Source organism: Eriocheir sinensis, chromosome 18 (assembly GCF_024679095.1).
Source record: "Eriocheir sinensis breed Jianghai 21 chromosome 18, ASM2467909v1, whole genome shotgun sequence".
NCBI lineage: Eukaryota > Metazoa > Arthropoda > Malacostraca > Decapoda > Varunidae > Eriocheir > Eriocheir sinensis.
The window spans coordinates 4,392,246-4,405,766 of record NC_066526.1 but is presented as its reverse complement, the minus strand read 5'-3'; the positions used below and the strand labels follow the sequence as shown (position 1 = coordinate 4,405,766).

The 13,521-nt window shown below is 46.3% G+C and overlaps 1 protein-coding gene across 1 annotated transcript in view; it reads left to right on the top strand.

Annotated features, from left to right (window-relative positions):
- Positions 1–349: 349 nt before the first annotated feature.
- The window catches only part of LOC127000237 (uncharacterized), a 26,433-nt gene continuing 13,261 nt past the window's right edge, over positions 350–13,521 (top strand). The window contains exon 1 of the mRNA XM_050863687.1: positions 350–366. The gene's annotated coding sequence lies outside the window, so the exon portion shown is untranslated. The remainder of the gene's footprint in view (positions 367–13,521) is intronic.

Genomic DNA, 13,521 nt, shown 5'->3' with positions numbered 1-13,521 from the left:
ATCGAAGAGTCATCAGGTGTCATTTAAAAGGATCAGAACAATAAACAATCGCAGGTAGGGACATTCTGAACACATGGACCCTTTGCTTCACATACAGCAGCACCAAAACTACCAACACTAGACAGCGTGATGGCAACGAGGCTCGGAAAAAACACGCTTCAGGACGGTGTTTAGCCTTGAGCGAAGGCCCGCCACTGGGGGAAGCATTGGGGTTTGTGGGGGAGGCGTGGGGAGGTCCGGAGCGTGGAGAGGGGAAGAGGAAGGTTGGGGAAGCAGCAGGAGGGGGGAATGCATGGTTCAAGCACCAATAAAAGCTGCTCTCTGTCCCCAGCAGCAGTAGTTTTCATCGCAGCGGCCGTCTGGAAGGTGGGCAGTGCTCCTGTTGGGCTTGTTACCGCGTTTTACTGAGCGGTAGGAATCAAGGTGTCATAATATTTGTAAACATTTTGGCGATCACGCACACATCTGACAAGGCTTTCGTAGTTATGGGAGTTTCTTTGATTAGTTCTTTGATCCTGGTGGTAGTTTGAGCCTTGCTCTGTACCGTAAACCTAAAGAGCCCTCATGACAAGCCGATTCATCTCCTTTTCGGTCTTTGGGAATAGTTGGTGTGAGAGGCGGAAGCGTCTGGGACTACCGACCTAATGTTGTGATCCTGTGCGTTATTGTCGGCGCTCACAAGGCTTATATAGTTTTTCAGCTTCACAGGAGAACTATTTACCTGTTTCATGACCCTAATTTGCCTTGTGTGTTTGCTTGTCTACCTGTGTGTGTGTGTGTGTGTGTGTGTGTGTGTGTGTGTGTGTGTGTGTGTGTGTGTGTGTGTGTGTGTGTGTATTTACCTAGTCGTAGTTTTACAGGGCCTGGGCTTACGGTAGTGTGGTCCCGTCTCCGTATCTGTATTTGTCCAACTTTTCCTTAAAGTTTTGCACTCTCTTCGAAGGTACTACATCCTCACTTAGTCTGTTCCAAACATCTATATTTCTTTGCGGGAAGCTATATTTCTTTATGTCTCTCAAACATCTTATCTTCCTCAATATTTTACTGAGTCCTATGGTGTTCCTGGTGTTTATTCCCTCTCTTAGTAGCAACTCCTCATTGTCTACTTCTTCACTGTATACATAAACTTTTACTTTGTCTACTTCTTCCATTTTACTCAATAATTTATAAATTTGTATTAGGTCTCCCCTTTCTCTTCTTTGTTCCAGTGTTGGTAGGTCCATTTCCTTTAACCTTTCTTCATATGTCAATCCCTCCAGTTCTGGAACCATTTTTGTTGCCATCCTTAGTATTCTTTCTAGTTTTTTTTATGTGTTTCTTCTTATGGGGAGACCACACCGCCTCCGCATATTCCAATTTTGGTCTAATCATAGTGGTTATTAACTTTTCATCATATCCTTATCTATGTAGTGGAATGCTAATCCTATATTTCTCACCTTATTAAACGAATCACCGAATATCCAATTAACATGACTCTGAGGCTGTTAACCATCTTATATTGTCACTCCCAGATCTCTCCCTTCGTGAATTTTCTTTAATATTTCTCCATCTCCCATTCTATAAGTCCATGTTAGTCTCCCCTCACTCCTTCCCATTTCCAATACACGACATTTCTTCACATTGAATTTCATCTCCCATTTCAAGCTCCATTTCCAAATCTTGTTTAGGTCTTCTTGCAGAATTTCAGAGTCTTTACTGTTTCTTATAATTATGTCTTTGCTGTTTTGAATCGTCTGCAAAGAGGCTCATATAACTGTTTACTCCGTCTGACATATCGGTTTCATATACTAGGAAAAGTAATGGTGCCAGTACCGATCCCTGAGGCACTCCACTCTCTACAATTCTCCATTCCGATTTCATGTCCTTTACCACTGTTCCCATCTCTCTTCCCCTTAAGTAACTTTCCATCCAGTTCATCATTTTCCCTTTCAAGCCTCCTTTATTCTCCAGCTTCCATAGTAGTCTTTTTATGTGGAATTTTGTCGAACGCCTTCTTCAGATCCAAGAAAACGCAATCAACCCATCCGTCCCTCTCCTGTATTATGTCTGTCACTGTGTGTGTGTGTGTGTGTGTGTGTAATTCACTTCTTGGTCTGCTGCGGGTCTCTCTCGAGACAGACAGCCGTTCCCCTACGGAAGAGCACAGAGCTCGAAGTACCGATCTTTGGGTAGGACTGAGACCACTCACACATAACACACCGCGACAACGAGGTCACAACTCCTTGCCTTACGTCGCGTACCTTTTCACTGCTAGGTGAACAGGGGCTACACGTGAAAGAAGATAAACCCAACTTATCCCCATCCGGCCGGGAATCGATCCCCAGTCCTTCTGGTTGTGAGGCAGACGCTCTATCCACTGAGCTACCGGGCCGTGTTCTATCCACTGAGCTACCGGGCCGTGTGTATGTGTGTGTGTGTTTGTGTGTGTTTGTGTGTGTGTACTTGAGTTTGTGCCTCATTCATCATTGCCGACTGGAGGGGGATGGAGTGACTGCATCCATAATAAAAAAGGCTGTGATCTGCCTCCCGCCACACAGCTCTCCGCGCCGCTCACCAAGCATGTTTGTTTGCAGATGAGGACCAGCGGGCTGCTCGTGGCTGTGCTGGTGCTGGCGGGGGGGGCGTGGGCGCAGTACTCGGGCCAACAGCAGCAGACTGACCCGGTCAAGCCGCAGCTCTTTACCTGTAAACAAGTGAGTGTCTTGAGGCGCCGAGCTCTTGTTCCATCCTCCTTTCTTGCCACATGAAACCGAAGTATGATTCATCGTGGAAGATGTTTTCGTAGCGAGTTTGATATTTGCGTATTTTAGTGTGTGTATAGCTACAGTCCGTGTAATCGATTTTATTCCCGTTTTGATTCTCCCGCCAGAATGAGGTGTGCATCTACTGGCAGCAGTGCTACAAGGGCGTTGTCAACACGGGCGGCATCGGAATCATCAACCCACGCACGCCTGTACCCATCCCCAGCAACGTGAGTGTCCTGGACTTGCCTCGACCCACAACCCAACCCAAGGATGGTGTGCACTTGTCACTCCAGGGGGTTAAGGTTCTCGCAGACTCCCTCGAACGATCACTTAGCACCCTGTAGGATTTTTTAGGGTAGGCGAGGGGGGAGGGCCTAACATCAGTGGCTATGCATCGAAGAATGGGACTAAGGAGCTCAGGATTAATCGAAAAGATGTAAGAAAGGATGGTCTAACGGCTTATTACACCAACAGTAGGAGTCTCAGGAACAAGATAGATCTACTGAAAGGGAAAGCATGTGTCGAGAAATTCGACATTATAGCTATCACGGAAACATGGGTGGATACTGCAAATAAAAACTTCATGTCGGAGTATGAAATAGATGGTTATCAGATGTTTCACAAAGATAGAAAGGGAAGAAGGGGAGGGGGGGGGGTGGCACTTTATGTTAAAGACACACATAAATGTTCCACTAACAATTCTGTTCAAACTAATGGAGACCCAGAATCAGTTTGGGTGGACGTCCACAAAGGGAAAGACAAACTGACTCTAGGGGTTCTTTACAGGCCACCCAACCTTAACAGGCAGGACATTACTACTACATTACTACAAGAGGTTGGCAGGACGAGCAGGGGCAAAAATGTCTGCATAATGGGGGATATTAACTATAGGAATATAGACTGGGAAGGCGTGGTGGGTGATCTAAAATCTGAGGATTTTCTGAAAGTAATATAAGTTGATTTTCTCAAGCAGACAGTAACTGAGCCTACCAGAGGTAACAACATTTTAGACTTGGTCTTAACTAACAATGAGAATATGATCAGTGAGCTTGATGTTGGGGGAGAATTGGGTGGCAGTGATCACAAGGAAATTAGGTTTAAATTAGCCTGGGCGGTGACCCACGAACTCAACCCTGTGTTGGTGCCAGACTTAAGAAGAGCCGATTATGAGGGGCTCAGAAAACACCTTGAGGAGGTAAATTGGGGAACCTTGGGGCTAGATGAGAGACGGATCTCAGGGCAGGAACCGGAAGGACAGGGGAACCATGTAGAAATGAGTCAAATGACCTACAGTAATTTAGTTAGCGTAATAGCAGAGGGTCAGAGACAGCATATCCCTTACCAAGCACGTAGGAAGGAAAATAACGACCCTAAACGGATGACCCGCAGACTCAAGCATGAGACTGGCTTGAAGAAAGGAATTTATAGGAAAATAAAGAACGGAGAAACCCACTTCAGGGGTAGGTATGTTGAACTAGCCAGGTCGGTGAAGAGGAACACCCGCCTAGCAAAGAAAAATTATAACATAAGTGTAGCTAACTAGGCCAAGAGCGTTCCCAAGGGCTTCTTCAAATTGTGCAGAATGAAAACAAGGGATAGAATTGGACCGTTGGAAACAAACACAGGTGAGCCCATTGAGAATGGAGAAGATATGAATCTATTTCGTCTCAGTTTTCAAGCAGGAAAATCTAACAACCATTCCGGAGAGAGTTCAGGTATATGAGGGCGAAGAGAACGACAAGTTGAGGGATATGATCATCACTAGGCAAGTTGTCCAGGATGAGATTGGTAGGTTGCAAAAAAAAATCGCCGGGCCCAGACGAAGTATTCCCACGGGTTCTTAAAGAATGTAAGGAGGTCCTCAGTGGCCCACTTACCGATATCTTTAAGATGTCGGTAAATCCTGGGTATGTGCCCAATCAATGGAAAGTAGCTAATGTGACGCTGATTTTCAAAAAGGGAGACAAGTCAGCCACCTCAAATTATCGCCCAATTAGCTTAACATCAGTTGTAGGGAAGATGTTGGAGTCAATTATAGCCGGGAGCATTCGGGACCATCAAGAGAAGCATAATTTAATTCATGATTCACAGCATGGGTTCACGAAGTGTAGGTCTTGCCTTACTAACTTGTTGTCCCTCTACACTAAAGTAATCGAGGCGGTTGACCGAGATGAAAACTAACATATTATATCTAGATTTCAGTAAAGCGTTCGAAAAAGCCCCTCATCACCGGCTATTACTAAAATTACAGGCTCACGGCGTAGATGGGAAAGTTTTGAAATGGATGAGGGTGTGACTTAGTGGTAAGAAGCAGAGAGTGCAAATAAAAGGTAAAAAATCTGAATGGGGCAGTGTTACGAGTGGAGTCGTACAGGGGTCAGTGCTGGGTCCGCTGCTTTTTTATTATCTACATCAATGACTTGGACACAGGAATTAGCAGTGATGTCAGTAAGTTCGCAGATGATACCAAGATCGGGAGAATAATCCAATCAGACAGGGACGCTACCGTTCTCCAGGATGAGCTTGACAGACTAGATGATTGGGCAGGGAAGTGGCAAATGGAATTTAATGTCGGGAAGTGTAGCATTCTGAGTGTAGGTAGGAATAACTCCTCACACAATTACTCCTTAATTGACACTCTTCTAAGCAGGTCTGGGTGTGAGAGAGACCTAGGAGTCCTAGTGAGCGCTGACCTCCGTCCTAGGGCTCAATGCATTCAGGCTAAAAATCAGGCAAACAGAGTACTGGGTTTCATCTCTAGGAGCGTAAGCAATAGGAGCGCTGAAGTCATCCTAAAACTTTACTTAGCACTAGTTAGACCTCATCTCGATTATGCAGTTCAGTTCTGGTCCCCTTACTATAGAATGGATATCAAGATGTTAGAATCTATAAAGAGGAGGATGACAAAAATGATTCAGGGGGTGAGAAACTTGTCTTATGAAGGTAAACTGAAGCATTTAAATCTACACTCGCTAGAAAGGCGAAGGTTGCGAGGAGACCTGAAAGGAGTCTATAAATGGATGAAGGGCTTTAATAATAATAATAAGGTTTTGGTAGTAAAAGAACCAGGTAGGAGAAGTAGCAATGGTTTTAAGTTAGACAAATTCAGATTCAGCAAAGACAGAAGCAAGAATTGGTTTACGAATAGAGTGGTAGATGAATGGAACAGGCTTGGCAGCCATGTTGTGGGTGCCAATACCATAGATACATTCAAGAAGAGAATATATAAAGTCATGGATAGTGAGGTAAGGTGGGGTTGAGAGTACAGGAGCTGCCTTGTATAGGCCAACCGGCCTCTTGCAGACTCCTTATGCTCTTATGTTCTATGGGCAAATTTTCGACACTGAATTGAGAGACGCACAAACCTCAAGTCCCCTGTATCCTAATCATCTTGACATTAGAAGACCTACACACAGACGATCCTATAAACCTAAAAGTTTCTTTCTTCCCTACAGTCAACTGACTTACACACAGCATCACATTACTTAATACCATGCATATCTCTGGATGCTAGAGACAACTTTCTAACACTGAGACATGCTCGTTTGTTCCGGGAAACTATCAAACGCATAACGTGGCATTCCCAAAGCTGTGTTCATTGCGACCACAGTATCTAGCAACACGTTCATTCTCGGCACATAAATCTGGTTACTGTTTTTACTCTTTTACACTACTTAAACTCTCCTTCTTCCAGTACACTGACGCCCGCCCATGTGAGGGTGGCATCGGGAGGTTGTGTTGCGTCGACCCTGACAAGAAGCCCGAGCCTATCGGCGCAGTGTGTTCCCTCCACCACCTCTGCGTCCCGCAGCAGCAATGCTACAATGGCGAAATCAACACCTCCGGCGTCGGCCTCATAGACCAGCGCATCAGTCCTCCCAAGGTGACTTCAAAGTGTCTCACATTTTAGGCTTCGATTATTCTTATAGTGAGCCGTGTCGTGACATTAAAAATCTGTTATTCATTGGTCACTCATTATGGACTTCATCTTGTCCAAAAGTGCTGCTCTTTGACTTTCCTCGTGTCGCAAAGTTATGCTTCAGTTACTGAACCTTCTTATATATGATATTGGGCACACTGTAAGTACATCTTGACAGTTCTCTTGGTACATTTTCCCAAATTACTCTCTGCTTAATCATTCTGAACCTTCTGGTGTCCCAGTTTGTTCTGAATACTCACACTGAGGCTTTTTTCTTTGACACTGAGCTTGGTATAGATTCTGTTTAGAGAACATATTGGAGTGAGCAAGAATGGCAAACTAACTCTTAGTGCATTTTCAAAATTATGCTCAGATTACTCGGAGACCATTCTTGTATTAGGTACATTGTATAGAACATCTCTTAATGACCATACCTGGCAATTTTTCTCATTTTACAGTGTATCAACCCCGAGTACCCGGACGTGCATGCTGTGTGTTGCAAACGTCCCGAGCCGCTGCCTCTGGTCACCTGCCCCGCCGCCCACGAGACCTGTCGCCTCCCTGCAGAGTGTGACACGAACGTCGGCACCTACGATACCGCAGCTGTGGTGAGTAAGGGGACGGGCACGCCTTGCTGGATAAGCTCCCCTGTGTTGTCAGCTGATTGTTCCGTCACCAGCTTACTTAAGGCTTGTGTAGACAGGTCTTCCAACTAGCTCCGAGCAGAGGCTTACGCGTCGTTATTACAAACTTTTCTTGGGGAAACCAGAGCATGGTAATATTTATCCTAATCTTCAGTCATTACTTATTCACTGCAGGACGATGGCCCTTCTGCTGGGAAATGGTAATTTTGTTGTCTACTAACATTTTCACTGAACGGGAAAAGGATAATTTGCTTTCGACCTTTACACGTTTAATTGAATTATTTTTAGAAAGCTTTCCAAATTAACACCAATCTTTAGAACAACTAACCAGGGGCAAGGGAAAAGAATTGAAATTGATTGAGAAGCAATAGGTCTTAACGGACTAGTTTCTGATTTTCGACGCACAGTCAACATTTGAGAGGAAGCTTTTGGTCAGCTCATGCCGGGCATAGCTCGCAGCTACTAATTGTGTTGCTGGCGCGCAGGGCTGCTACGTGGACCCGGCGACAGGCGTGGACGGCGGCGTGTGCTGCAGTCCCCCGAAGGTGCAGCAGTGCAGCCGCGGCCACGTGTGTGTGACCTACCAGCAGTGCACCGAGCAGGGCACCGTCAACACCGACGGCGCCGGCATCTTCGACCCCCGAATCTATGACGTTAGTGTTTACTGGATCCCTCACTCTGTGTGTCTGCATGACGAGGAATTTCTGATGCTGAAGATATTATTAGGTGATCCAGTGTTCCTTGTAGCAGGCGCCGAGAGCAGTGACTAGGAAAGACAATTAGTTTTCATTTTTTGCTCCCTCCAGAGGTGTGACCTGGCTGGAGGAGGGGACGGTATTTGCTGCAAGAAGCCTCCCATAATTGATGTTCACCCGCCCGTCCTGAAGTGCTCCCAAGCAGGCGCCATCTGCAAAACCACCGGGTTCTGCAAGGCAGACTCCCTCTCGGCACCCCAAGGTTACACGGAGGTAAGATGAAGCTTGATTCTACAGTGACTTTTTGAAGTGAAATTGAGGTCTTACCAACCATTTTAACTTTTTATCAGCGGCCGAGACGGGTTAATTCGTCACGGTGGGAAGAAAGATTAAGTTTCAATTTTTCCTTGTGCCTAAATGTCTCGTGTTTGGCAGACTTGTTACGTCACCAAGGGAAGCGGCGTCGTGGGTGAATGTTGTGTCGAGGTGGTCCAGCAATGCTCCGCCGAGTACAGCTGTAACCTCCCCCACCAGTGCGTCGAGACCCCCAGCACTCTTAGTAACCACCCGGTATGAGACTCGCCTGCCTCGTGTTAGATGTATAAGAGCAACACTGCTTCCGTAGTCTTTAACATCTGAGAGACTCCAAGAGTGCATGATTGACAATGAATGGTGCTTTCCTTTCATTATTGTACTGCACATTTATAGGACAAATGATAATAAGGTTGTTTTGTTGCAGGGCTGTGCAATTAACGTCGAGCTGGTGGGTGTTTGCTGCACGAAGAAAGTTTTGGAGCCATTGGACTCTTGTCCCAAGGACTCCGTGTGTCTGCCAGAGCCTCTGTGTCAGGGCAACTCACAGACCAACGTCATTCCCCATTCGTGTTTACTGAGTGGCACCGGCTACTCCAACCCCGGTATTTGCTGTGCCAACATCGCCATACCTGAGCCTCCCCTCGCAGATCTCGAGTGTGGGGTAGGCAGTGCTGATATTGCTACGCGTATAAAGAACACGCACCTCCTTGACAAGCAGAGCAAGTTTGCAGAGTTCCCGTGGATGGGCATCGTCTTTTTCAGGAACCAGACGTACAAGTGCGGCGCCGTCCTGGTGGACAACCTCTGGGTGGTCACCGCGGCTCACTGTGTTGCCGGGTTTAAACCCAACGACATAAGAGTGCGTCTTGGGGAGTACCAGGTGGACTACTTCGACGCCAAATATCCGTACGAGGACTACGACATCGCTAGCATCACGGTGCACCCCAAATTTAACTCCGCCAACTTGCACAATGACATGGCCGTGCTGAAGCTGGACAGACCTGTCACCTACCGCAACCACATCAACAGGGTCTGCCTCCCGCCGCCAGACCGCAACCACGCCGCCGGCACGGAGTGTGTCGCCACAGGCTGGGGCAAGGATGCTTTCGACGGTGGCAAGTACCAGGTCATCCTTAAGAAGGTAGCTCTACCCGTCGTTCCTTATGACACTTGTCAGAACAATCTGAGGAAAACCAGACTGGGACTCTTCTTTATTCTGCACAAATCCTTCGTCTGCGCCGGCGGGAAGGCTGGCCAGGACGCGTGTACCGGTGACGGCGGCGGCTTCATGTGCCTCAACCCGAACAATAACCGCTACGAGCTGTACGGCTTGACGGCGTGGGGCATTGGATGCGGCGTTGAGGGCAACCCCGGCGTGTATGTGAACGTGCCTTACTTCATGGACTGGATCTACGGCATCATGAGCCCCACGCCGGAGCAGCAGCAGCAGCACTCCGCGGGGCCCTACGGCAAGTGATCCACGTGGCGCCCGTAGGAGGATGACTCAAGATTCTAGCCAGTTGTTGGCGTTCACCAAGCAGTCCAGTTAATGCATTCTGTGATATGTTGTATGTAACACTCGCGTCTTTGACTAACTGAGGAAAAACAGTCCCGAGCATCCCCGCTTACTGCTTGTTGCCTTGTCACTGGCTTTTGTCTTTCCTTTTACAATACATAAGTGTTGAATAATAAATGGTCTCACTTGACACCCAGCCTTTCCATAGTACGACAGGACACCGTGAAAGTAAGCCAGTGTAAAAACAGTGCATGGGTGGGTGTGCTCTCTCTCTCTCTCTCTCTCTCTCTCTCTCTCTCTCTCTCTCTCTCGTGTCGCCACTTTCGTACATAACCTGTTTGCATTTTTTTTCTGTCATCATCCATTTTTTCCCTCCTTGTTTCTCATTAAGTTCCTGGTATCAGCCATATCATTAAAGGTTCCCCCTTTCGCTAATTCCTCCTGCTCATGCTTCTTTTATTCTTTTGCTCAGTTTTCCTCCTTCCCTTCTTTTGTATCTCTTTTCCTTCCTCTCAACCTTTTCCTCCTCCTAACTCACCATCTCCTCCTCTTTCTTCCTCTTGATCCAGCTCTTGTCCTCTCACTTCTCTTTACTCCTCCTGCTTCTGTTCCTCTTCTATCTTTTCCTCCTCTAATCTTTCCATCTCCTCTCTTTACTTTCTCTCTGTTTCTTCCTCCCATTTTCCCATCTCATCCTCTTACTTCCCCTTGGCTCAGCTCTCGTTCAATCCCCTCCTTATGTTCCTCATTATTTTCTCTTCCTACTCTTCCTTCATCATAATATGTAGAAAGGTCCGTAACTCCAAGTGTCGGAAGCTGGAGTCAAATTTCGTTCCTGAACAATACGGGAGTGTGAGGTAGGCGAAAAGCCAAGTGGTTGCGATACACGTTTACCTATTCAGTACTTGTACGAGCACAAACTTACCGATATGAAGCCCTTGATACCAGGTTATGGAAAAGGTAATTCAAGCCTCGTAGCACGTGAATTGCCATCCCTCGTGGCTTGGGATTAACTTTGCCACTAAAATTGACAACTCTTGGAACGACTTTACTGATAACTTTTTAAACATTTCTGCGTGCAAACATGTACATTAGGCAAGGCTTTCGTAGGAGTTGTGGGCATATCCAAAGTGAGTTTTATGTCACTGGTGGTAGTTTGACAAAGCATCTGCACCATGAACGCGAGGAGTCGTGAGAAGTCGATTAATCTTCCTTTTGGCCTCTGTAAATAGTTGACGTGAGAGTAAAGATTTATAGAACAGTAGTAAGACCAGTGCTGTTGTATGGTGCAGAAGCATGGGCACTGAGGAAGGAGGAGAAACAGCTGGAGAGGACAGAGATGATAACGCTGTGATGGCTGATGGGTATATCTTTGAGAGAAAGAAGAAATGAGGACATCAGAGCAGAAGCAGGAGTTGTGTCAATCTCGGAGAAGGCAAGAGAGGTGCGCATGAGATGGTATGGCCATCCACCTAGAATGCAGTAGGCAAACCCTGCAAAGCTGGCATGGAGGAAGCAAGTGGAGGGGAGGAGGACGATGGGAAGACAGAGACTGAGGTGGAGAGATGGAGTCCAGAGAGACATGGAGCAACTGGGACTAGAAGAACAGGACGCACAAGACAGAAGTTACTGGCGACAACATATAAGAGCGGCCGACCCCGTCAGGGATTAATACGGCAGAGAAGAAAAAGAAATAGTTGATGTGAGAGGCGGCAGGAAAACAAAGACATGGGTGCCGTGAAATCTAAGAGAGTGGAGGGGTTCCATTGATCCACCCTGGATGACCATAGAAGTTCATAGAGTAATAACTTTAAAGAAGAATTGTTGTTATCAAGCTTCCTGCAAAATCGATTAGTGCTACAATGATGAACTTAAAATATCGCGTCGAGTGCTACTTTCTTAGAGAGAGAGAGAGAGAGAGAGAGAGAGAGAGAGAGAGAGAGAGAGAGAGAGAGATAGAGAGAGAGAGAGAGAGAGAGAGAGAGAGAGAGAGAGAGAGAGAGAGAGAGAGAGAGAGAGAGAGAGAGAGAGAGAGAGAGAGAGAGAGAGAGAGAGAGAGAGAGAGAGAGAGAGAGAGAGAGAGAGAGAGAGAGAGAGAGAGAGAGAGAGAGAGAGAGAGAGAGAGAGAGAGAGAGAGAGAGAGAGAGAGAGAGAGATTTACATGGATTTACATAGAAAATCAGACCACACAGACCCCATGCTTCAGACTAGGTGGTCTGTCCTTAAACATAAGTGAGTCTACACTAATCATATGGCTCCAAAACGTTGCTTTTCTACTTTAGTTAATATTAAGTTCAAGGAAGTGACGGTTGAGCTTGTTTTTAAAGGAGTCAATCGTGTTACCACTGACGGTGGGAGCTTATTCCATTCTCACACTACAACGTTGGTGAAGAAAAATTTGGTGTAGTCTGAATTTACTTGTCTACATTTGAGTTTTATGCCATTGTTCCTCGTGCGCAAAGTGTCATCGATCATAAAAAATTTTGTTCTGTCTACATTCGTGAAACCATTAAGTACTTTAAAACATTCGATCAGTTTTCCTCGGAGGCGACGTTTCTCAAGAGAGAACATGTTAAGGGTGGAAAGCCTTTCTTCGTAGGATTTGTTGCGCAAGGAAGGGATCATTTTTGTTGCCCGACGCTGAACACCTTCTAATTTAGCAATGTCCTTTGTATGGTGAGGAGACCAAAACTGTACCGCATATTCCAAGTGGGGTCTGACTAAACTATTGTAGAGCGGAAGTATTACATCTTTCTTCTTCAATAAAAAGTTTCTTTTAATGAGGCCCAACATTCTGTTCGCTTTATTTGCTGCATCGATGCACTTTTTTTTTTTTTTTTTACAGCAAAGGAGACAGCTCAAGGGCACAAAAAAGTAAACATTAATAATAAAAAAAGCCCGCTACTCGCTGCTCCTAAAAAGAATCCAAAGAGGTGGCCGAAAGATAAGTCAGTTTCGGGAGGAGAGGTGTCCTGATACCCTCCTCTTGAAAGAGTTCAAGTCGTAGGCAGGAGGAAATACAGATGAAGGAAGATTGTTCCAGAGTTTACCAGCGTGAGGGATGAAAGAGTGTAGATGCTGGTTAACTCTTGCATAAGGGGTTTGGACAGTATAGGGATGAGCATGAGTAGAAAGTCGAGTGCAGCGGGGCCGCGGGAGGGGGGGAGGCATGCAGTTAGCAAGTTCAGAAGAGCAGTCAGCGTGGAAATATCGATAGAAGATAGAAAGAGAGGCAACATTGCGGCGGAATTTAAGAGGTAGAAGACTATCAGTATGAGGAGGAGAGCTGATGAGACGAAGAGCCTTGGCCTCCACTCTGTCCAGAAGAGCTGTGTGAGTGGAGCCCCCCCACACATGAGATGCATACTCCATACGAGGGCGGACAAGGCCCCTGTATATGGACAGCAACTGTGCAGGGGAGAAGAACTGGCGGAGACGGTACAGAACGCCCAGCCTCGAGGAAGCTGATTTAGTAAGAGATGAGATATGAAGTTTCCAGTTGAGATTTTGAGTTAAGGATAGACCGAGGATGTTTAGTGTTGAGGAAGGTGATAGCTGGGTGTTGTCAAAGAATAGGGATAGTTGTTTGGAAGATTGTGTCGAGTGGATAGGTGGAGAAACTGTGTTTTTGAGGCGTTGAAGGACACCAGGTTCTTCTTGCCCCAATCGGAAATAATAGTAAGGCCTG